Consider the following 24,101-nt stretch of genomic DNA (forward strand, 5'->3'; position numbering starts at 1 on the left):
CATGTGGACAATTTTTCATAGAATTTTGGTATTTAATAATGTCCATTGCCATGAATGTTGTCCCTCAACTGGACAGAATTTTACTGCAAAAGTTATGAAAAAGTGTTCACCTACAGGACAAGTTGTCATAGTAGTCACTATTAAATTGTGTCCTCCAAGGGAAGTAATACAAAGGCCATTAAAAAGTTTTATTACACTTGAATATTAATAAAAATCTGAAGGATTGATTAGAAATTGATTAATATACATATGTAAACAAAAAATTAAGGATGGAAGTAAATAGAGAGAAATTAAAGTTTTAAGAAATACCCAGCTAATGATAAGAACAAAAAGGAAGAAGAGTGTAAAGTATAAAATCAAATGTGAAGAACTATACTATATTTATTATGAGAAGAAGGCAATAGAAAATATAGAATTTTGGTATTAAACACTGTCCATTGCCATGGAATGTTGTCCCCTACATATACAGCATTTTACAGCAACAGTTATGAAATATGGTCCTCCTACAGGAAAATTTTTTGTAGTGATTGTTATTTAATTGTGTCCTTCAAGGAAAATAATACTGAACAGCATCTGTCACTTTTTATTTCAATTTAAATCATCACACATGTATATATATTAAAAGTATAAATAGGAAGATAAGGAAGATATGAGTGTCAATGAGACAACTCTCTGTCAAGGTAACACTGTATTAAAGTTAAAATATGTCCAGTAATAACAAGGCAATGGACATCATTTAATATTTTGATCATATCAAAAAAATATCCTGATGGATATAATGTCCTGAAAAAAAGTGTCCACCAGTACAGAAGTATAGTATTAAATATAATGTTCATGTTCATAGACACTTTTTCATATCCAAGGACATATTTTCATAGGAAATTGTGTCCAGGACACATCTAAATAAGTAAATATTGTCCATGTATTTACTATGAAATAATGTCCTCTGGACATCATTTCATAGGGGACATTATTAAATCCTACACAGTATGTGGTTTACCCTAAAACATCTTCTTATATGTGAACTGTTGGTGTCCTATTGTTATTCTTTGTCAAATTAATCATACAGTGTCATGAAGGTATCACTGCCAGATGGGATAGTATCTTGCTCTTTACTTCATCAAAAACTTTAAGGGCATCTGTACCTAAAAAATAAACATTCATTCATGTATGTGAATAGTTATCTAACTTTCAATAGTTAAGAGGGATTTTTTTCCCAAACCATTACAATATTATCTTTGAAAAAAGCAGTACTAGTACACAATGTACTACTGGAATTTATTCAAGAAATAAATAAGAAACATTCAGAAACAATCTGTCAACATCTTATTGTGTTTATACATATATCTCAACTTGTTCAATTTGCTCCTGTATGTATTGTAACAATATATTTGATTTTAATGAAAAAAAAATTAATCTCTGAATTATTGAAAATTATTACAAAGTTCTTGATATCACAAACAAGTCAAAACATTTACAAAATGTTATCATCGTACAAGAACATCATTCGTAATTAAAGATCAACATGTAGACATCTTATACTTTCAGGTATTTCACATCCAATATTTTATGGCAATATTCTATACAAAGCACTGAACTTGAACAAGGAGGATCTGAATTAAGGTAATTTCCTGAAAATTGGGAAGCAAGCTAGAGTCCAGATGTAGGTTTTGTTTCCTGTTTGATTTTTTTTATGACCTGAACACCTTTCTTTAATTTCCTTTTACCTCTTTCATATGTAACATGGGCATAAGGTCTGCCTCTTTTCCTAAACAAAGGCATTTTATCTAAAAAAAAAAAAAAGAAAAAAAGACATAAATTCATCATGCTTTATAGACAGTCCTCAGTAGGGAAAAAAGCTATTGAAAATAACATGTAGCAATATTTTTTTTGCAATTCTGGGTCTTGATAATTTATGCATAGCACACCGTGAATTAATTGGCCCACAGTGACACAGTCACATCGAACGTTTATAAAGATAAAACATGGTCCATAATGAATTGGAAATGTGCAAATTAAAAGCGGATGCTTATAAAACACTTAATAAAATGACAGATTCTAATGAATATATAATACATACTTGTAATTAATGAACAAGAGGCTCTCAACTGTAATTTTTTGCTTAAATCTTCATCAATTATTATTTTTGCTTTTCAAATTAAAAATGCATTTTACCCCTTAGTTTCCTTTTAGCCATAGGGCTGTTTTTTATATGCTAGGAAATAGAATACAAAATTTATACTAGATACTCTAAAGCTCATTCAGCCTAAGTTTGACGGATTTTAATTCAGCAATTTCAAAGGAGAAGATTTTTTTAATATTTAAGAGAACAAATTGTAAATAATAATATTGAGAATGGAATGTAAAAGGCAATTACTCCTTAAGGGTAAATTGAACATTTAGTTCAGAAGACTTATTTGCAGATCTTACTTTGCTTAACATTTTTGCTGTTTACAGTTTAATATCTTTATCTATAATAATATTCAAGATAATAATTGAAAACTGCAAATTTTCCTTAAATGATCAATTCAGGGGCAATAACCTAAAAATCAGTTACCCTGATGATAATTTCAGGGCGGGTAGACCTTTACATAATGAATTATATTTTAACTCCTTCTCTGATTTGCTCTAAATGCTTTAGTTTTTGAAATAATTAATTATTTAGCCAAAAACTGCATTCTACCCTATATTCTATTTTTAGCCATGGTGGCCATGTTTTTTTTTGGGAAAACAGAAAATAAAACATAAACTTTATTGGAGATACCCGAATTATAATTCACCTCAAGTTAGGTTGAAATTTGTTCAGTAATTTCAAAGGAATATTAAGATTATTTAAAGTTAGCAAACTTATTCTAAAAGAATTGGTATTAATATTGATTTTGTTATCAGTAAAATAAAAGCAAACTAAATATTATTGTTATATATAATATACATATATGCACATTCATGGATCTACAATCTGTTGATACCTTATCTTAGCATTGCACAAGGTCATGTTTTTCTGACTGTTTATGGCGTCTTTACACTAAATCCATGTGATGTTGGATGTGTAATGATTGATAATTTAGTCTTAGATGCATGATTTTTCTTATTGTTAATGGCTTTGAACTAGCTGTCAGTAACTGTGAGTACTCTCAGATCTGTACTAATGGTCTTTTTGTTGTTGGAATGTATAAGTGCCCAGCCACTTTCACTCTGTTTTTGTTAGATATATTTCTATTTGTATCCATCTGATGAGTTAAGCCTTTTTCAACTGATTTTTATAGTTCGTTTCAATGTTGTACTATTACACCACTGTCCTATGTTAGGGAGGGTTGGGATCTCGCTAACATGTTTAACCCTGTCACATCATGTATGTATGTGCCTGTCCCAAGTCAGGAGCCTGCAATTCAGTGGTTCTTGTTTGTTGCTGTGTTACATATTTGTTGTTCGTTCATTTACTTGTAAATTAATAAGGCCGTTAGTTTTCTCGTTTGAATTGTTTTACATTTGACATTTCCGGGCCTTTTAAAGCTGACTATGCAGTATGGGGTTTGCTCATTGTTGAAGGCTTTATGGTGACCTATAGTTGTTTATTTCTGTGTCATTTGATCTTTTGTGAAGAGTTGTCACATTGGAAATTACACCACATCTTTAATTTTATATGATGAACAAATTGTGCAAAATTGTCTTTAAAGGGCAATAACTCCTTAAGTGGTCAATTGACAATTTTGGTCTTTAAACTTTGGAGGCCCCTCATGGGGGGGGGGGGGGGGTCCTAGTAATCACATAATCACAATTTGTTTGCCAATATAATCACATAATCATTAAATATTTGCTTATCTTTAGTAATCAAATAATCATAAACTAAAAATACAGTCCTAGGTAATCAAATAATCATGAAATATTTGGCTTAATAATCAAATAATCATTAAAAAAACGGCCAAGTAATCACATAATCAAAAACCCCATGAGGGCCCTCACTTTGCTAAACATTTTTGCTGTTTACAGTCTTTATCTATAATAATATTCAAGAAAATAACCAAAAACAGCAATTTTTCCAAAATTTACTATATACATGTAGTGGCAGCAACACAACAATTGGTTGTTCCATTCATCTGCAAATTTCAGGGTTGATAAATCTTGACCTAATGAACAATTAAATTTTGATAACATATTTGATCTAAACGCTTCAGTTTTTGAAACATAAGACAAAAACTGCATTTTTACCTATGTTCTACAGTGGTGGATTCCTTTTAAAAGGGGGGGGGGGGGTTCCAAACCCAGGATAAAAGGGGGGGTTCCAGCTATACAGATCCCATTCAAATGCATTGATCAGCCCCAAAAAAAAGGGGGGTTCCAACCCACTGAACCCGCCCCCCCCTCTGGATCCGCCAATGTTCTATTTTATTTTTAGCCATGGTGGCCATGTTTTTTTTTACAAAACACAAAATTAAACACTTAGGATCATTTAGAATAAGTTTGCCTGCAACTTGTTCAGTAGTTTCAGAGAAGAAGATTTTTGAAAGCTAACAAACATAATGAACAAACTGTGTAAAATGGCTTTTAGTGTTCTCGTTTGAATTGTTTTATATTGTCTTATCAGGGCCTTTTATAGCTGACTATGCAGTATGGGCTTTGCTCATTGTTGAAGGCCGTACGGTGACCTATAGTTGTTAATGTTTGTGTCATTTTGGTCTTTTGTGGATAGTTGTCTCATTGGCAATCATACCACATCTTCTTTTTATATTTAAAGGGATAAATTCACAATTTTGGTCATATTGACTTATTTGTAGATCTTACTTTGCTGAACATTTTTGCTGTGAACAGTTAATCGTTATCTATAATAATATTCAAGTAAATAACCAAAAACTGCAAATGTTCCCTAAAATTACTAATATAGTGGAAGCAACCCCATACCGGTAGCCAGGGGAAATCAAATACATATGTAAGTACTGTTAAAGTCAACGTCTTGTTCAAATTGTGACTGTTAAAGTCGAGTTCATGAGTCCAACGAACCCCCCCCCCCCCCCTTGGAAATTCCTGGCTACGGGCCTAAACCCAACAATCAGTTGACGGGTTTGTCTGAAAATTTCAGGGCTGATAGATGTACAGCTAATAAACATTTTTACGCCATGTCAGATTTGCTCTAAATGCTTTAATTTTCAGATATAATCCCAAAACTACATTTTACCCCTATGTTCTATACATGTATTTAGCTTTGGCAATTTGTTTGGCACCCATGTTTTTTAGGAAAGGTGAGCTTAAAACTGAGAGAGACTATTTAGTAACTGTCTGTTTTATGGTAACATTTTAAACCCATGACATGTACATTGTACAGTGATTTCCACTGTGAATAGGCTGGGACAATATTGTGACCTGATTGCCTGCGGACTATATAACACAGCTTGCAGACTTCCTCTAGTAATGGAGTTCTGATATTATATACTCAGTTGTGTAGCCTACATTTTGTAAATTACCCTTATTAACAATACAATCTTAAAAGATATCATGAATATACATATGTACCAGTGGTGGATCCAGAGGGAGGGTTCAGGAGGTTGGAACCTCCCCTTTTTTTTGAAGATCAATGCATTTGAATTGGGGACGTATATTTGTACAATGCTTAAAGTTGGTTAATTTATATGGGGACGAAGTCCCCAATTACGGTAGAAAAATCAATAAAAAAAAAAAGAAAAAAAAAATCGGGAAAATTTCCCGAATTTTTCATTGTACTAATGAACTCAAAATCGTTAACTTTTTTTTCAGATCTACTTCCTGTTCCGGTTTTCCCCGCATTTGCGCAGATAACTGTCTTGATTGCATGAGACTTTGAATTTTTTTTTATTTATCAGTCTAGTAAAATATAACATTGGATCTCAATACAAATTCAATTTTAATAATTGTTTGATATGAAAAAAACGTAACCTGATGAAAGCGTTTCTTTTGTTTACATCGAATATGACGTCATAACTTAAAGAACGTCACAGCTAATTCCCTAACAACAGAACCGAAATCGGGAACGTTACGCACGGTATTTCGTTTTCTTTTATCAACATTTTGAATGAAAAAAATATTACATACAGACTTCGTCCCCATTCACAGGTTATGCCTGCCTCATATTAACCCTAAACTTCCTTCAACAACATGCAAGACAGCTGACAGATCCAATGCCAATAAAACATAATCATGTCTCTCTACAATCTTAAGTTTAAGAGTACACCATTTGTAAAGTCAGTAACGCGAATCATTACCAATTTCCGAAGGGCAGCGGGCTCTCTGTTATTAGCCTATTGGTCCACAAAAAAATACACAGAACGGAATAAAAAAATTCTTGCACGTTGGCCGTTGCTCTTTTTACCGATTTCACGAAACTATTTACCCACTATGCAGACTAAACAATCTCGATCATCAAGGTGTTATTTTCGACTGAATTCTAATTTATAGTATAATTTACAACTATATTCACTATTTATCTGTTTCTCCCTGTCAATATACTGCCATTATTGGTCTTCGTGATAGGGAAAACGGTAGTATTTAATTTTCCCAGCAGCAGGTTGGCCTTTTGTGTACCCAAGGCAGGTGAAGGAAGTCAAATTAGGAGCGCTGTGATTGGATGTAAGGATACAATATATTTTGTATTTATCTATGAATAACTGCAGTGTGTATATTTACAATATAAATTTTGAAACCTATTGAAATATTTTCTAGAGAATTATTCGAAAAGACTTGCAAAATTTCATAAATTTGGCGCAAAATGACGGTGGGCATGGATAACATAAATAAGCTCCGTTGGAAGTTGGTCATGGTACTATTTGGCTTTAATTTTTAAAACACAATAATAAAGTACTAACACAACATATAACTGTTTTATCCAGGTTTTTATCTTAAAAAGTGGTAAATTTAGAAAATGTTAATGTTGTCGCCTATGGCAGAATAAATAGTACCGTTTTCCCGATAATGGCGACAGCTTGCTCATATAAAACCATATAAAAGTTAAAACGGATGCGGTAACGTTTTACAGTTATGCTGGTGAAGTTCGGATTATGATACTTATTATTGCTTCTATAAGACATTTGTTAGACCGTATGGTCCCACGGTCTTAATTTGTTAGTTATATAAGAAGGCTAAAAAACCTAATACATTTCTTATATTATAAGCTAAAAGGTATAGGATTGGGTGGTCTTGCAATATATTATATTTTTAAGAGGAAATTAATCACTGTTTAGAAAAAATCAAGTGACGATATTTTGTTGATATCAAAGCTTTACGGGCTTATAAATATACAAAATGTCTAACTTATCAAATATTATTAAATACATGCCGTTAATTCAGTTCAGAATGCCTCTGTTGCGTACCGCTTTTCGATTTTGTACAAAAAAGTTTTTTCAACCATATACTCCTAAATACATTTATATATCGTTATACTACTAGCGACTGTTGTCTTTTTGTTTTTGTGTAAATTCAATAAAATAAACCATACATCCATCGTTTGTTGGTGCTAGCTTTAAAAAAACAGTGGAGATGTGGTATGATAGCAAATAAGATAACTATCCATCAGGATAAAATAAAGTATATGCTATCGTACGGCCTTTAACAACGAAAACTCGTACCTTATATAGCTGAGACTACTATAACAGTTATAGTAGTCTCAGCTTGTAGTCGGCTATAAAAAGCACCGACAGAAAAATGTGGAAGGACTCAACAAGAAAACTAACGGCATACAGTGTAACACTGAAACAATTTATGAAAACAACAAATAAGATAGAGATGAAGCAACGAAAATCACCGAACCACAGGATCGAAAATTCGGACAGACAAAATTAAGAAAATACTTTGTTTTCATCGAAAGTAAGGTGAAACAAATCGTGATTGCATTTCGAATTAATTTTCTTGTCAGTTTCTTTTTGAAAATATATAATTTGTATAAATCTTAAATGCTGTCAAGCAAATGGTATTTCTGTCTAATGCATTTTATCTAATGCATAATTAAATGGGGGAGGGGTCCGTTAACATGTTAACAACACCTCGATTTTGGCAAAAACTGTTAACAACAAATTTTAAATGCTGATAAGAGTTAACAGCAACTTTAATTTACCCTTTTTCCAAACGAACTCAAAAGCAATGAAAAGGGGAAGTGCATATATTTTCAATGTATACAAAAGTTTGAAAACCACTGTACAAAGTCGCAGAAATGCCAAGCTCCATAAGGAATCTTATATAAAGCTGACTAATTTTCAGAAGACACATACAAGTACCATATTTTTATATTGACACATGGACAGACAATTGAACGGATGGAAAAACAGACGGAGTGATTGACTCCAAGAAAAAGGACTATGTCATGAATAATCGAAAATGCTTCAAAAAGCAAAAGGGAGGCTTCTTCTGGTTATGTTTATTGTTGAGTAAATGTTTTATGTCAATCAGTCGTAGCAACTTGGGTTATCGTCATGACGTAGGAAAGTGTAACAAACAGAATGAATGAATACTATAGGTCGGGGCTCTTATAAATTATGGTTACATCTCAGTCAGGGTATTCATACGACTCATTGCTTACATGATTTTATTAAAAGGAATTACATCTCCAAGTCCTAATTAAGAACTGTGAGCTGATATAAAAATCTCCATCTTTACATTTCTGAAGTCTTAGACTAGCAAATTTAACATCAATTTGAGAACCAAGTCCTCATTTTTCGGCCTCTTCTACCAGGCCACACTGTTCAGTTATTTTACGAATTGCAAATTGAAAAGGTACTTTATTTTTCACAATTCCGTCCAGGTACTCTGGGTCAATATAACTTATCAAACATTCCATATACATCTCAATTATTTTCATCATAGGACTGACCAGGGTTTCAGCTGGATAAGAAGTGGCCTTTCCTTTTAACGTTTTGGATACATTACAAATAGAAGCCAGCTATAACTACATTGGTTAGACGTATAAAGAGGGGCATGAGATATCCCTCAACATGTTTAACACTGCCGCATTTGTTGCACCTGCATGACCCAACTTGAGTGCGTAACCTTTGCTACATTTGTATATAGTCTTGTATTTATTTCATTTTTTAAATTTTGGTTCATTTATATGTTTCAAGAAACAAACATTGAACTTCTACCCCGTTTTTGTAGTTAAGATTGCTCACTTAGGAGACAGCTTCAGGTATATCAATACACAAGTACAAGTTTAGTTTCGCATTATAGCCATGGTGAATTTTCTAAATATAAAAGTTTTTGTACAATTGAATTGATTTTGGATATTTGGATAATAATATAGCCTTCCTAGTGGGTTTATATGAACATTTAGATTGTTTTTAGGGAGCTACCATTTGATTTTTATTGGGGGGGGGAGGCTAGGATGAAAAATTGTGTCCTGCCTTTTTTAGCTCACCTGTCCCGAAGGGACAAGTGAGCTTATGCCATCACTTGGCGTCCGTCGTCGTCCGTCGTCTGTCGTCTGTCGTCGTCTGTCGTCTGTCGTCGTCTGTCGTCGTAAACTATTTCAAGAATCTTCTCCTCTGAAACTACTGGGCTAAATACTTTCAAACTTTAACTGAATGTTTCTTAGGGTATCTAATTTATAAATTGTATCCGAAGTTTTGATCTATCAACAAACATGGTCGCCATTGCTAAAAATAGAACATAGGGGTCAAATGCAGTTTTTGGCTTATAACTCAAAAAGCAAAGCATTTAGAGCAAATCTGACGGTGTAATATTGTTTATCAGGTCAAGATCTATCTGCCCTGAAATTTTCAGATGAATCAGACAACCTGTTGTTGGGTTGCTGCCCCTGAATTGGTAATTTTAAGGAAATTTTGCTGTTTTTGGTTATTATCTTGAATATTATTATAGATAGAGATAAACTGTAAACAGGAATAATGTTCAGCAAAGTAAGATTTACAAATAAGTCAACATGACGGAAATGGTCAGTTGACCCCTTTAGGAGTTATTGCCCTTTATAGTCAATTTTTAACCATTTTTCGTAAATCTTAGTAATCTTTTACAGAAATCTTCTCCTCTGAAACTACTGGGCCAAATACTTCCAAACTTCAACTGAATGTTCCTTAGGGTATCTAGTTTGTAAATTGTATCCGAAGTTATGATCTATCAACAAACATGGTCGCCATTGCTAAAAATAGAACATAGGGGTCAAATGCAGTTTTTGGCTTATAACTCAAAAACCAAAGCATTTAGAGCAAATCTGACGTGGGTAATATTGTTTTATCAGGTCAAGATCTATCTGCCCTGAAATTTTCAGATGAATCAGATAACGGGTTGTTGGGTTGCTGCCCCTGAATTGATAATTTTAAGGAAATTTTGCTGTTTTTGTTTATTATCTTGAATATAATTATAGATAGAAATAAACTGTAAACAGCAATAATGTTCAGCAAAGTAAGATCTTCAATTAAGTCAAATTGACCAAAATTGTCAATTGACCACTAAAGGAGTTATTGCCCTTTAAAGACTTTTTTTCACAATTTGTTCATCATGTTGACTTACTTTAAAAAATCTTCTCCTTTGAAACTGCTGTATCAATTTCAGCCAAACTTAGGCTAAATGAGTTTCAGAGTATCTAGTATAAATTTTATATTTTATTTCCTTGTATGTCAAGAAACATAGCTCCTATGGCTAAAATAGAACATGGAGAAAATGATTATTTTTTTTGGCTTTTGAAGAAAATAGGACGATCCAAAATACATTTAAATAAATTGAAAAGCCAAAATAATCATTGATGAGAGATTTAACCAAAAGAATTAAGGTGAGCGATTCAGGCTCTTGAGAGCCTCTTGTTGTATTTGTAATCTCTGTCCTGTCTTTTTATTATTCAGTCTATTCGGTCCTGCCTTTTTTTTTTCTTAACTTATCCTGACTTTTTTACAACAATTGTCATCCTGCCTTTTTTTTGCCAAGTTACTCATCCTGCCTTTTTTTTTTTTACTCTAAATCCTGTCCTGCCTTTTTTTTTAAATTTCATCCTAGCCCCCCCATAAAAATCAAATGGTAGCTCCCTTAGCATGTTTTATATGCCATTTTTCAGTTTGAACGTCCATACGTTCCTATCCGTACCGCCATAGATTTAGAAATTTTGTATTGTTTTTCAACAAAGATTTGACGCTCGATCTTTCAATTCAATTTTATGGGGAAAAAACAGCAGAAATGCATATGATTTTTTTTTACCTTTTGATAGATAGATGTCTATGGTTTCAGGAAAAGTATCACTCTTATTGATTGAAATTTTCCTTCGGACCAAATTTTTGAGATCTTTGTGACATGTTCAACCCCCTATTTTGCAATATTTGGTATCAAATAAATGCTGATTGTTGCCATGGTTACACAAAAAAAAAGGATTATATTTCACCATTATTACTATTGGAAATCAAATCTATGGACGATTCACTTTCCATAAATATACACATGCATAACTCAAATAGTAAGCCTTATTTATTAGGAAGGAAGGGAAAGAGGGTGTTTAAAACTTATGAGTGTCAATTCTAAGTTTTTTTCCTATCTGTGAATTGACACTCCACCCTAGTGCATAATTTTCTCGTTGCGTTGGGTTGTTTCTTCTATTTGGTCGGGCTTCTGTTTATATGACATTTTCCTCATTTCCATTCTTAATTTTATCAAGGATTTACTATACTCAAATATTTTTTAAAGATATGTACAGTTACATATATGCTGTTTATGTCACTCCTTTGCGGAAGCAACGTAAAGAAAGAGATGGACAGCAAATTTTAATGTGATTCTTGTAAATAACAGTTAAGATCAGTTAACAGAGAAAATAATGTCAAAAGCAGTGAACACTTTAAGTATTTTAAAAGTAACAGATAACAGGAATTTCAATTTCAAATAAACAGTTAACAACATTGCAAATTTTAACAAAACAGATTACAAACAGTGGGTTAAAAACAGTTAACAGTTTTTAAAATTTATCAGTAAAATAACAATTTTAAACAAATTAAAACCTTGAAAAGGACAAAAACAGTTAAACATAAAAGGGTACCACGCCCCCCCTTAAATATTTGAACTTAATACTTCATTTTCTTTGAAAGGACGGTAAATAACTATTCTATAATTAGCAAGTTGCCATACAGTTGAAAACAAGTTGCCATACAGTAAATTTGTCAACACGAGCAAGTTGCCGTACACTAGACTTTATTTTTTATGGTCTATATTCTTTAAATTACATCTTTTTGACAACAAATTTCAGTAAATATGATGCCACACTATAATAATCTAAAAACGTGTCTGGAAAAATAATGAAAAACAGTTCAATATCTTCAGAATGGGGCGACAGAGGACGATCGTAATTTTTCGGTACTAAGTGGCAAGTTTTGGGGTATTACAAAAAATCTTGTATTAATTTTGTACTTATCTGCCTAATAATTTAAAGAATTATATATCAGAAAATCATTTCTTAAGCGGCATCCTCATCAAATGAGTGGAAATGCTTTAAATTGGATGAATTCTTAACTTGTTTACTTTTTTTTCTATTTCTCTCCGCTTCGTTAGTACCCAATTTCCGGTGGCGATGATACACAGTGGATACGTTATCTTGAGTTATTGTACTGCATAGCGAGAATGGCCGAGTAGTTACGATTGAAAACGAGACACTGAATAACGGTATTAGGACAAGTCGGACCAAGAAAACTCGGACCAGCTTTAAAGAAACTCGGATATGATTGACAGACAAATCGGACCAGTTTGAAACACCGATCGGGCCGATTTAAAGGTGATTCATAACCTTTTCTAAAACAACTAGGAGCAATGGGAAACACTGATTGGGTCCATTTTGAGAACGCTAAATGGAGGGGGGTGGGGGGGGGGGGGTGGGGGGGGGGGGGGGGGGTTGCTAAACGGCGGAAACGGAAACGGAAACAAACATTTATAGACGAAATTTAAGGGTTGAAAAAATAAAGAACTATGAAAATCAATAGATCTTGCCTTGCTGGTAATTTTTGCTATTTAAAGTTTCTATCTATTTATCATTAGGGCACTCTATTTCAATATAACAGGCGAACATGCGAGTGAGAAAATTCGTCATAGAAGGTCGATAACTCCTATTTATAAGAAGTCATGAGAATGAAAACGGGGGATTTGGAAAAAAGGCAACAGCCCGACCAAAGAGGAGACTACATCCGAAGGCCACCGATGGGTCTTTAATGCAGCGAGAAAATCCTGCACCCGGAGGTGGTATCAGCTGGCCCCTAAATAAAATTGTGTACTAGTTCAGTGAAATGATGAGCGTCACACTAAACTCCAAAACATATAAACGAGATAAAAAAACAAAACAAAAAAAAACACACACACAAAAGACTAACAAAGGCCAGAGGTTTCTGACTTGGGACAGGCGCAAAATGCAGCGGCGTTAAACATGTTTTGTGAGGTCCCAACCTCCCCTATACCTCTAGCCAATGTAGAATAAACTACATATGATGTATTTAATATATAAATATATATAAATGTACTTTAATCATTTTAATCATTTTCTGTGCTTTATTTTGTAATTCATTTGATTGTATAGCTCAAATTTTGGCTAATATTTAATAAAATTATCTATCTATCTATGAAGCAATACACACAGTAAATCTCATTTTATAAGAAGTCCGAGTACGATGTCAGATTAAACATGTTTTTCACATCAGGTTTTCGTTATTCATAGCGTTTTTTAAAAGACAGCACTTGCATGTTATCCCTATGTTTTAATTTTAGCTATGTCGGCTAACTTGGCTGACAGGCAGGGTTATCCAATACAGTTTTTAAACTAGATACACCAATGGTAATTGTTGCAAAGTTTAACCGAGACTATCAGGCGACTCCATAAAAGACGCGGCAATAACATTTGGCCCAGTAGTTTCAGAGACTGCGAAGTTTTGTAAAAGTTAACAAAGCAAAAACGGACGACGAACGCCAAGTGACGAGAAAAGCTCACTTAGCATAAAAAAAATGATCGAAAAACAAATATGTAACGCATAAACAAACGACAACCACTGAATTACTGCAGGCTGCCTGTCTTTTGTACATAAATAAGGCCGTTAGTTTTCTCGTTTGAATTGTTTAAAATTGTCATTTCGGGACCTTTTATAGCTGACTATGTGGTATGGGTTTTGCTCATTGTTGAAGGCCGTACGCAAGCAAAGAGTCGTGGTAAATTGAACAACCTCAAACAGGTCCAACATGCCGTTGATTCTTGGGGATCTCAAGGAACTGTTCTAGGTCAGGTCTTATTTAGTAATACTATCAGTGATATCTTGGAAAATCGGGTCAGGTGTTATTTAGTAAATGGTATCAGTGATATCTTGGAAAATCGTGTGTATGGCCAGTAGAAACACCCAAACGATCAGATGCGTAGCGTGAAAAAAAGTATCATTTCCGTCATAAAAATAGCACAGAGCAGAATGAGTTTTCAGTTTTCTTGACATAGCACCAAATCACTAAAGACTACCAATATACGTAAAAGTTCTTTTCAAATTTCAATATTACTTTTGTGTGAATGTATATGAATACATGTCTATGTTAACAGGCGTCACATGTGAAGCTGGATCTATTTACCCTTCCGGAGCAGCTGAGATCACCCCAAGTTTTTGGTGGGGTTCATGTTGCTCAGCCTTTAGTTTATATGTTGCATTTTGTATACAATTAATTGTTTGTCTGTTTGTCTTTTGGTCTTTTTTACCTTTTTTTCGTTTTTAGTCATGGCTTTGACGGTTTGTTTTCGACTTCTTAGCTTGAATAACCCTTTCGTATTTTTTGCCTATCTTTGTATGTTTTCTACTATAATAGTAAAACAGCATACCGATTAAGGGACACTATTTACAATTGTAATATTATGAAACAAAAGTCACGGCTGTTTGAGAGGAACTGAATTTTCAGAGTAGAATTAAGCGGCATGATATTTAAAGCAGCGTGGACAATTTGATTTTGAAAACCTTAGGATATTACTACGACTAACTTGGTGAGGGCACTGTGCAAATCGTATATATCCATGTAGGCTTCTAATTGTTCGCCACTTTTTGCACATTAATTCGTATTAATTGATTTAAATTCTAGAAGAAATAATGCTTTTCTATGTAAATACTAAACAGCATACTTCAAAATTGAAAGGATTTACTATACAAATCCTTGAGTATTGTAAAAGAGCGAGAAAGGCTTTGTGTAGTGAGAGATTTTGTCATTTTTGTCTTAAAAATAAAGTACATACAAGTTTCTATTCTAGTTCCCTGGTTTCCATATCGGATTTTGTCCATACACCATTGTCCTGTTTCTTTTATGTTTCCTTTCCCGCATTATACAAGAAAAGATTCAACGAAAATCACCAGTGCAGAACAACCCAGCTCAAGCTAGCAGCCACTTGCAGAACAACGCAACATGATACACCACATCACTAATCTTGAATCAAGGCAATTAAAAAAGAAGCACAAAAAAAAAGATGCAAAGGATTTATTAGGCTTATTTATTAAAAGTTTATTTCTTATTTCTTAAAAGTTTATTACTTATTTCTTAAAAGTTTATTACTTATTTATTAAAAGTTTATTACTTTACAACCTATAAGAATCGAGGCCGATGTAAATCTTTGTTAAGGCCTATATAATTTTTTTTGTGTTGTTGGGTTGCTATTGACATTGATCAAACTTATAAAAAAAAAAAGTCGAACAGACTATCCTGAATCGCACGAACGATTACACATGACCTTATCAAATATTTCAAAAACATACTGTAGTCTTATCATCTGGTAATTATTTCAATACTTTTTGCTTTAAAATCTTTTATTTTAAATTTATTCCTCTGGTTTTTTTTTTCCTTTTGAACATGTGTATACTATATAAAACATGATTATGTAGATAAAATAACCAAAAAGAAAAGATGTTAATTCTTCCTGTTTCCGTTTTCCGTTCCGTATTCCGTTCCGTTTTCCGTTTCCGCCGTTTAGCAACACCCGGTACGTACGACCCGGCACACCGTTTCCTTGATCCGATTCGTCTTTTAAACAAGTGTGATTTGTCTTAAAAAAAATAATCCGAATTGTCTTAAAATGATTTTGAAAAACTGTCAATGAGGATCTTTTACTTTGCCACCTCCGTGAGTGAGGGTCTGGAATTGGGGGATCACTAGAAACAGGCAAACGGTATCATCTGACTGGAACCACGCAAACCTCGTCACACCTGTATTATAAAAGGGGATAAACATAACTACAGACCTATATCCTTAACATGCATAGCTTGCAAATTACTTGAACATATTCTTGTAAGCAGCATGATGCAACATCTAGAAATCAATAACACACTTTATAAATTACAACATGGATTTAAGGCAAAACGATCATGTGAGTCCAAGTTATCTTTCTGATTCATGAATTATCACAAAAAAATGACAAGAACATACAAACAGATCTCATAATCATGGATTTTGCTAAAGCTTTTGACAAAGCTCCACACAAAAGATTACTATACAAAATGGAATACTTTGGCATATCAGAACAAATCATAAACTGGGTCGAATCCTTTCTTTCAAACAGAACTCGAACAGTACTTTTAGAAAACATGACTTTGTCATCTTCAAAAATACCAGTCATATCGGGTGTCCCACAGGTTACATTGCTAGGACCTATATTTTTCCTTATTTACATAAATGACCTTCCAGAATACATCCAAAATAGCAACATCAGACTCTTCACAGATGACAGTATAATTTACAGACAAATTTAATCTCAAAACGACTGCATCAAGCTTCAAACCATTAAAGACTGGAACAAATTATCCTCCGACATAACTAAAAACACCACTACAGAAACCTTCAAGGATATACCCACTCACGATGTGCTCCTTGATACCTATCCACACCTGAAGTAAACAGGCAATCATGATTTTATCTTAAATCAAAAGTAAAATAAAAACAAAATATATTAGAAAAATTAAATAAAAACAAAATATATTAGAAAAATTAAATAAAAACGAAAAATCCAAAAACAAAGAAAAATTGTAAATATTGATAATAAATATATATAGAATAAAGGACTTTTTGTTTTTGATACTGACTTTATCACAGTAAAATATCAGGTGAGCCCGAAGGGCGAGCCTGATATTTTCTGTGATAAAGTCAGTATCAAAAACAAAAAGTCCTTTATTCTGTTTATCGGTAATTTAAAAAAAAATAAAAATTACTACAATAATAGAGAAAATAACAAACGAACTTCTTTTTCGCGTCGAATCACGGCGAATCACACATGCTTGACGTCACAGGCTGCATTACGTCTTTAGAAATGTTGTCACAGTGCAGTAAATATGGCGTTCTCTTGCACAATGCGGTAAATATAGAATAAAGGACTTTTTGTTTTTGATACTGACTTTATCACAGTAAAATATCAGGTGAGCCCGAAGGGCGAGCCTGATATTTTCTGTGATAAAGTCAGTATCAAAAACAAAAAGTCCTTTATTCTGTTTATCGGTAATTTAAAAAAAAATAAAAATTACTACAATAATAGAGAAAATAACAAACGAACTTCTTTTTCGCGTCGAATCACGGCGAATCACACATGCTTGACGTCACAGGCTGCATTACGTCTTTAGAAATGTTGTCACAGTGCAGTAAATATGGCGTTCTCTTGCACAATGTATTGAAAAGGAATTATTGCATGTGTTTCATTAATATTCTGCTTTGGACATGACTCTAACAATGGCAAATATAATAATGCATACCGGTAAGTCAGATTTCTTTATTTTCCACAAAGCATCAACATAAAGTGGGGATGGGAGGGTCCTGATCCCGAAATCCCGGGTTTAAAAACACGAAAGCACGATGTCCCGAATTTAACCCCTTATTGCACAGGCACTTGTTTTTATCCATAGGTAGGTCGACTATCCATATAAATAGATAGAAACAAGTGCCTGTGCCTTATTGATAGGATTTCAAACTCCTGTGATTTAAATAAAGTAAACCCCGATATCCCGAAATCACGAGCTTAAAGACACCAGTCACCAGATCCCGGAGTCCCGATTAAGGTCCTATCCCCCCTCGAGCATAGTAAGTCACTGTAATTTGTAAATTATCTGAACAACCTCATTTCTTGTCTACTTCACAATTATTTCAAACATTTTAATAGATGGTGCCCCGGTTACCCCCTTTTTAAAATTTATCCTAGATCCGCATATGAATAAGTTCACTTTTTTGTTCTTTGTTCTATGAATATCTGTCTTTAAATTGACAATGAAACCACATCTTTTAAAATTGTATATTATTTATGATGGTCCCACAAAGATGTCGAAAATGCGTAAATTTCATTTTTTTCTAGCTTCTCTCATGCGATAGCGGTACCTTTTTGGTCACTATTTATGTGTTGCGTTTAAATATGAATTGTAACACTTTATAGTGACTGAACAGGTAAATCAAATACTTCTTAAGAAACAGAAAAAGAAAACTACTTGGAACGGCACCAGGCTATGAATTGGTATTGTATGAATAAAAACTTGGATTGGAACACCATGGACGATGTGTTAGTTGTACTTCATATATTAATTATGGCTAACGCAGTTTGTTTTAAGTCTGTCGGTTTTTTCATGCATTTTCTGTTCACATTTTCACAACAAAAAAGGCTAAACTAACTTTGAGAAAGTTATAATCAATGTCAAGTGTTTCATTCGCCAAAAATCTCGTGCGTTTCTGCGATAAAAATCACGCGCAATTTTGTGAATGAAAGGGGAAAGTAGATCCTTACGCGTTGCATTCGCGCATGTCATTTGCGTACTAACCCAATAATTTTTATATCACGGCCAGTCCACTGATACTGACATTATCAGCGAGTACACATCAAAGGAAAAATGTACAAATTACCGATAAAACAAATATATAACATAACAAAAATATTAATTATGGAAAACAAAAACATTTTACTAATACTTAATAAATTATAAATTTGGAAACATTTACCAGGCGCGTAGCTACGTTTACGTCAAAACTCCGGGGCGCACACTTGAATTTTGATAAAATAAATTATAATCTAAAAAGAATTATAAATAACTGGAAAAATACACATTAGCCTTTTACTTCTTTCTTCAATGAATTTCGAATAAGAGGACGAAATTTTCTTTTCAACCGAGAATCATGTCAAATGAGCTGCTTCGGGTAGAAATCGACATTCGAACGTGTACGTGTATAAGATGATGACTAAGTTTGGAACATACAGTAATAGATGAACTTTGGTCTGTGTTTCAGGGTTCTTATATGGCTAAATTTACAAAACAGTTACAGAATTGGCATAGAGATTATTTTAAATCCAAAATATGTTAGCAGATGTATTGATATTCATTTGCACAAGGTCGATTTCTATCCGAGGCAACTCATATATTTGTTCATATCCTGTAAAAGTCTGACTCTACTGTGAAGTATGCGTACTTTTCTTTTTTAGTCACATTTATTTAAGAACAAAGAAATAAAGAGGGATATATCTTACGGGGATTCCCCTCCGCCATATTGGGATCGTGGTAACTTCAGTTACCATCATCCGCTTGTCAACAGTGATGGGACGTCACTCGACAATTTTCGGAAAATACACCTCAACGGTACGTTTTCAGTGAAAAAAAATACTTAGTAGGATACAAAACAAATATAAGGAAACATGGAAATATTTTATGTAAAATGCAAACTAAATGATACAATAAATGCATAGTTTTAAAAATAGCTCTTGTCTGTGTTTCTTATCCTGAAGTATATAATAAAAAGATCATCGCATGACATTTTTCATATCATTCATATCGTGTGTATTACATTAACATTTGGCGTCCGTCGTCCGTAAACTTTTCACTTTTTGAACTTCTACTTGGGAACCACTTAAACGGACCAATATACTAAACTGTTATTTTACTCCATTGTTGAAGCATAAAAAAGATAATAACATGTCATTTTTCATATCGGATATATTATCAGCCTTCGTTTGGGCCAATATCAGTCCTCGAGCCTTCGACTCTTGGGCTGATAATGATGCCATGTAATAATCTGATAGTATCGAACGCGAAGATTTAGTGCACGATTCCATAAATATAAAACGTTTGCTGTTAACTCCTTTTTACGCATTTGATTGAAATAAAAATGTATTTGTAGATTTCTTTAATTGCCAATTTTAATGAGTATATCTTTAACAGATTACATATACTGAATTATAAATGGACAATGCAAGTTGCTTTCTTTAAAAAAAGAAATGCAATCGTGAACCTAAATGCATGTTTGGAATGAAAGATCAAATAATTGTTTAATAAAGATGCATGATTTCACCTCATTTCTTTTTTTTTATATATATAATACTTAATTTCCGAAAGCAAATGCAGCTTATTGGATTTACACAATATAAATATCCAATAGATAATATACAGCATAATATAACATTTATACACAAATTATACAAATCAATGAAAGAATTAAGCGGAGTATGACATATAGACATATTAAACTAAAAATAAGCATTTGAATAATTAACAATTACGTGCTTTTTCTGCAGAAAATAAATATTTTCCCAGGTTGTTTAGCTCTTTGACATTTCTTACAGATAACAGTTGTACTAATTTAAAAGTACATGGTCTCTCATAGTAAAATGTAATAACTCTTATAAGATGTAGATAAACTGGATTCTTAATGAAACTGATGTTCTATGTTGGGCATAATTTTCTTGTTAAAGAAATAATTTGTCTCTCTCCCATGGTTTCGTCATTGGCTATTATAGTCAAGATATGCCTGATCTCAATTTATTAGTTCCCCAGGCAACAAACTCAAATGAGGTATTTAAAGTAGGAACATTTTGAAACCTAAACCAGTTTTACTTCCATGGTTCAAACAAATCTCACTTTTTAATTTCATAACTTGTCCTTTTGTAAATTAGCCAAAATATAATGAAGTTATTGATTTGTTGTTTTTATACAAGTGTGTAACAGACAGAGAGAAGCAGAAATAACAGTGCCAATTCAGTATAGCTCATGTCCAGTACGCAATTTAAAAATCATGTTTTTGCAATCGCATGTCCGTTGAATACGGATAGTGATTTTAAGAAAAAAATTATATGTTAGTTAGATGTGCTATTTTTTCTTATGAATACAATTCTAATTTGTTATGTTATGTCCTATTGTGTCGCCAGAAACGCTCTAAACCTTTGTCATCTAGACCCTCTAAATTCGCTTATGAATACAATTCTAATTTGTTATGTTATGTTCTATTGTGTCGCCAGAAACGCTCTAAGCCTTTGTCATCTAGACCCTCTAAATTCGCTTATGAATACAATTCTAATTTGTTATGTTATGTCCTATTGTGTCGCCAGAAACGCTCTAAACCTTTGTCATCTAGACCCTCTAAATTCGCTTATGAATACAATTCTAATTTGTTATGTTATGTCCTATTGTGTCGCCAGAAACGCTCTAAGCCTTTGTCATCTAGACCCTCTAAATTCGCTTATGAATACAATTCTAATTTGTTATGTTATGTTCTATTGTGTCGCCAGAAACGCTCTAAGCCTTTGTCAACTAGACCCTCTAAATTCACTTATGAATACAATTCTAATTTGTTATGTTATGTCCTATTGTGTTGCCAGAAACGCTCTAAGCCTTTGTCATCTAGACCCTCTAAATTCCGGCTTATGAATACAATTCTAATTTGTTATGTTATGTAGCCAGAAACGCTCTAAGCCTTTGTCATCTAGACCCTCTAAATTCACTGATGAATACAATTCTAATTTGTTATGTTATGTCCTATTGTGTCGCCAGAAACGCTCTAAGCCTTTGTCATCTAGACCCTCTAAATTCCGGCTTATGAATACAATTCTAATTTGTTATGTTATGTCGCCAGAAACGCTCGAAGCCTTTGTCATCTACACCCTCTAAATTCACTTATGAATACAGATTGCCGCGACTCCTTGAAAACAAATTGACGGATTTCCCAGAAACTTGCACTGATTCTTCTTACGGTGGACATGAAGTTGTGCACCAGCTACTTCAATTTTAAATCTGTTTTTTTTTTTTTTGGGGGGGGGGGGGGGGGGGGGTCACATACCAAAAACAAAAGAATTGACTATGTCATTAATTTTATAACTATATTTTTTGGAGAGAGTAGTCAACACACGTGCTTTGGAAAACTCACAAATTTTCCTATAAAAAATTAACATACGCATCTCCATTTTTATAAAATAATCTGGCATAGATAATATTCTTCTTCCTGTTATTATAATTCTTTGGACAATTGCTAATATATTTTCGCGATCCCAAACCGTTAGTAACTTAAGTACATTTGTATAATAGTTTTCAATCCAAACATCGAGGGATAGATCAGACCTCATTTTTGTTTACTTCATATAAAAATAAGAAGATCTGGTATGATTGTCAATGAGACAAATCTCTACGAGAGACCAAGTGACGTAGAAGTTAACAATTATTGTCACCGTACGGACTTTAACAATGAACAAACCCCATGCCGCATAGTAAACTACACAATACCTCGAAATGACAAATGTAAAACAATTCATACGAGAAAACTAACTGCCTGATTTCATTGCGTTGTCTTTTATTCTATTCAATCTTTTATTCTATTTAATGCTTTTTTTCCTTATTTATATTTTGATACAAATATAGAGCCTTAAAAATAATCATATCAATGTAAATTCGTTATCTTATCTCTGACTGTATCTATCATCACTCAGTCCCTATTAAAGACAATCGTTATTTTATCTCTGACCCTGCATTAGTATTTCACTCCTGCTATTGCATAATTTATGTATAATCAACTTTTCTATTATTCGTCATCTCAGACATCAAGTCCTAATATTTAATTATTCTTTCAGAATCATCATCATACCGCTAAAAATATTTAATAAGTTGAATGTTTATTAAAATATGAAATGTTTCGTTGTAGCATCTCATATCTGCATTTTACACATCTCAACGATTATTTAAGGTTCAGTTAGTTTTTCTTTCAATTTATTTTCTTTTCATTTCAATTTGTATTTTGATAACGATAAAAAATATGTTGTTCCATTATTTTACCAACTAAATAAAATGATTATGATAATTTCTTTTTTTTTTTAATTTTAATTAAAATAGGAACAATTTTTAAAAACTCCTTAATTACTGCATAAAGGACTTAGCTCTTTTTTAATTTTGCTAAAATGGTTTTGTTTTAAAATCTTAAAGAACAGATGTTTTCCGAAAAGACAATAGACATTTCCAGTATTCCGAAAGACAACAACATCAATTAATATATATGCGTGAACCCTCAGGGGTTCTCGCAATTAGGTGTTGACAATTCACTTGGGAACTCAACATATACCCCCACGACACTAACTAAAGAGGAAATTCTGGATACTCATAGGTCTGTTCTATGTTCCTTTGGAATTTCAACCAAAGATGAAGAACTGGATCTTCCATCACTGTATTGGATACCTAAACTACATAAGTGTCCTTACAAACAACGGTATATTGCTGGGTAGTCCAAGTGCTCCACGAACTTCTTTCTAAATTAATAACATCAATTTTATCAGCAATCAAAGCCGGTCTTCAAAGTTATTGTGAAACTGACTATTCTGGAGGTGGCGTGAATCTAAAAAACTCCAAGGATCTCTTAGAGTACATGCAATCCAAGACTCTTTCATCTTGCAATAGTATTAAAACATTTGACTCTTCAACACTTTGCACAAGTATTCCCCATTCGAAACTAAAAGACAAATTGATAGAGTTGGTCCTGCTTTGTTTCATTAAAAAGAATGACCAACGTAGATACAAGTATCTTGTACTTAGAGAGGGATAAATCCTACTTTGTTAAAAATCACTCTGATTCAAACAAAAAATTCTCTTTACCTGACATTATCAATGAATATGCTTGATTTCTTGATTGACAACATATTTGTTACGTTTAGAGGACGTTTTATTTTCCAAAAAACAATCGGCATTCTAATGGGAACAAACTGTGCCCCTCTTTTTGCCGACTTGTATCTTTGTTCTTATGAAGCTGACTTCATACAGGAACTTCTTAGTCAGAAAGAAAAGAAGTAAGCAATTTCCTTTAACTTTACTTTCCGCTATATAGATGATTTTCTCTCACTAAATAATTCAAAATTTAGTGCCTTTTTTGAATGCATCTATCCCATCGAACTTGAG

At 33.0% G+C, this 24,101-nt stretch overlaps 1 protein-coding gene and 1 long non-coding RNA gene across 4 annotated transcripts in view; both read right to left on the bottom strand.

Moving 5' to 3' along the window:
• The window catches only part of LOC139482692 (RUN domain-containing protein 1-like), a 726,769-nt gene that overhangs the window by 446,848 nt on the left and 255,820 nt on the right, over positions 1-24,101 (bottom strand). The window lies entirely within an intron of this gene.
• LOC139482420 (uncharacterized) lies at positions 860-6,494 on the bottom strand. Its single transcript, XR_011654857.1, has 3 exons — positions 6,362-6,494; positions 1,728-1,787; positions 860-1,145 (listed from the first exon to the last, which is right to left on the bottom strand). It is a non-coding gene; the product is annotated as an uncharacterized lncRNA (long non-coding RNA).

Source organism: Mytilus edulis, chromosome 7, assembly GCF_963676685.1.
Source record: "Mytilus edulis chromosome 7, xbMytEdul2.2, whole genome shotgun sequence".
In the NCBI taxonomy this organism is placed as follows: Eukaryota; Metazoa; Mollusca; class Bivalvia; order Mytilida; family Mytilidae; genus Mytilus; species Mytilus edulis.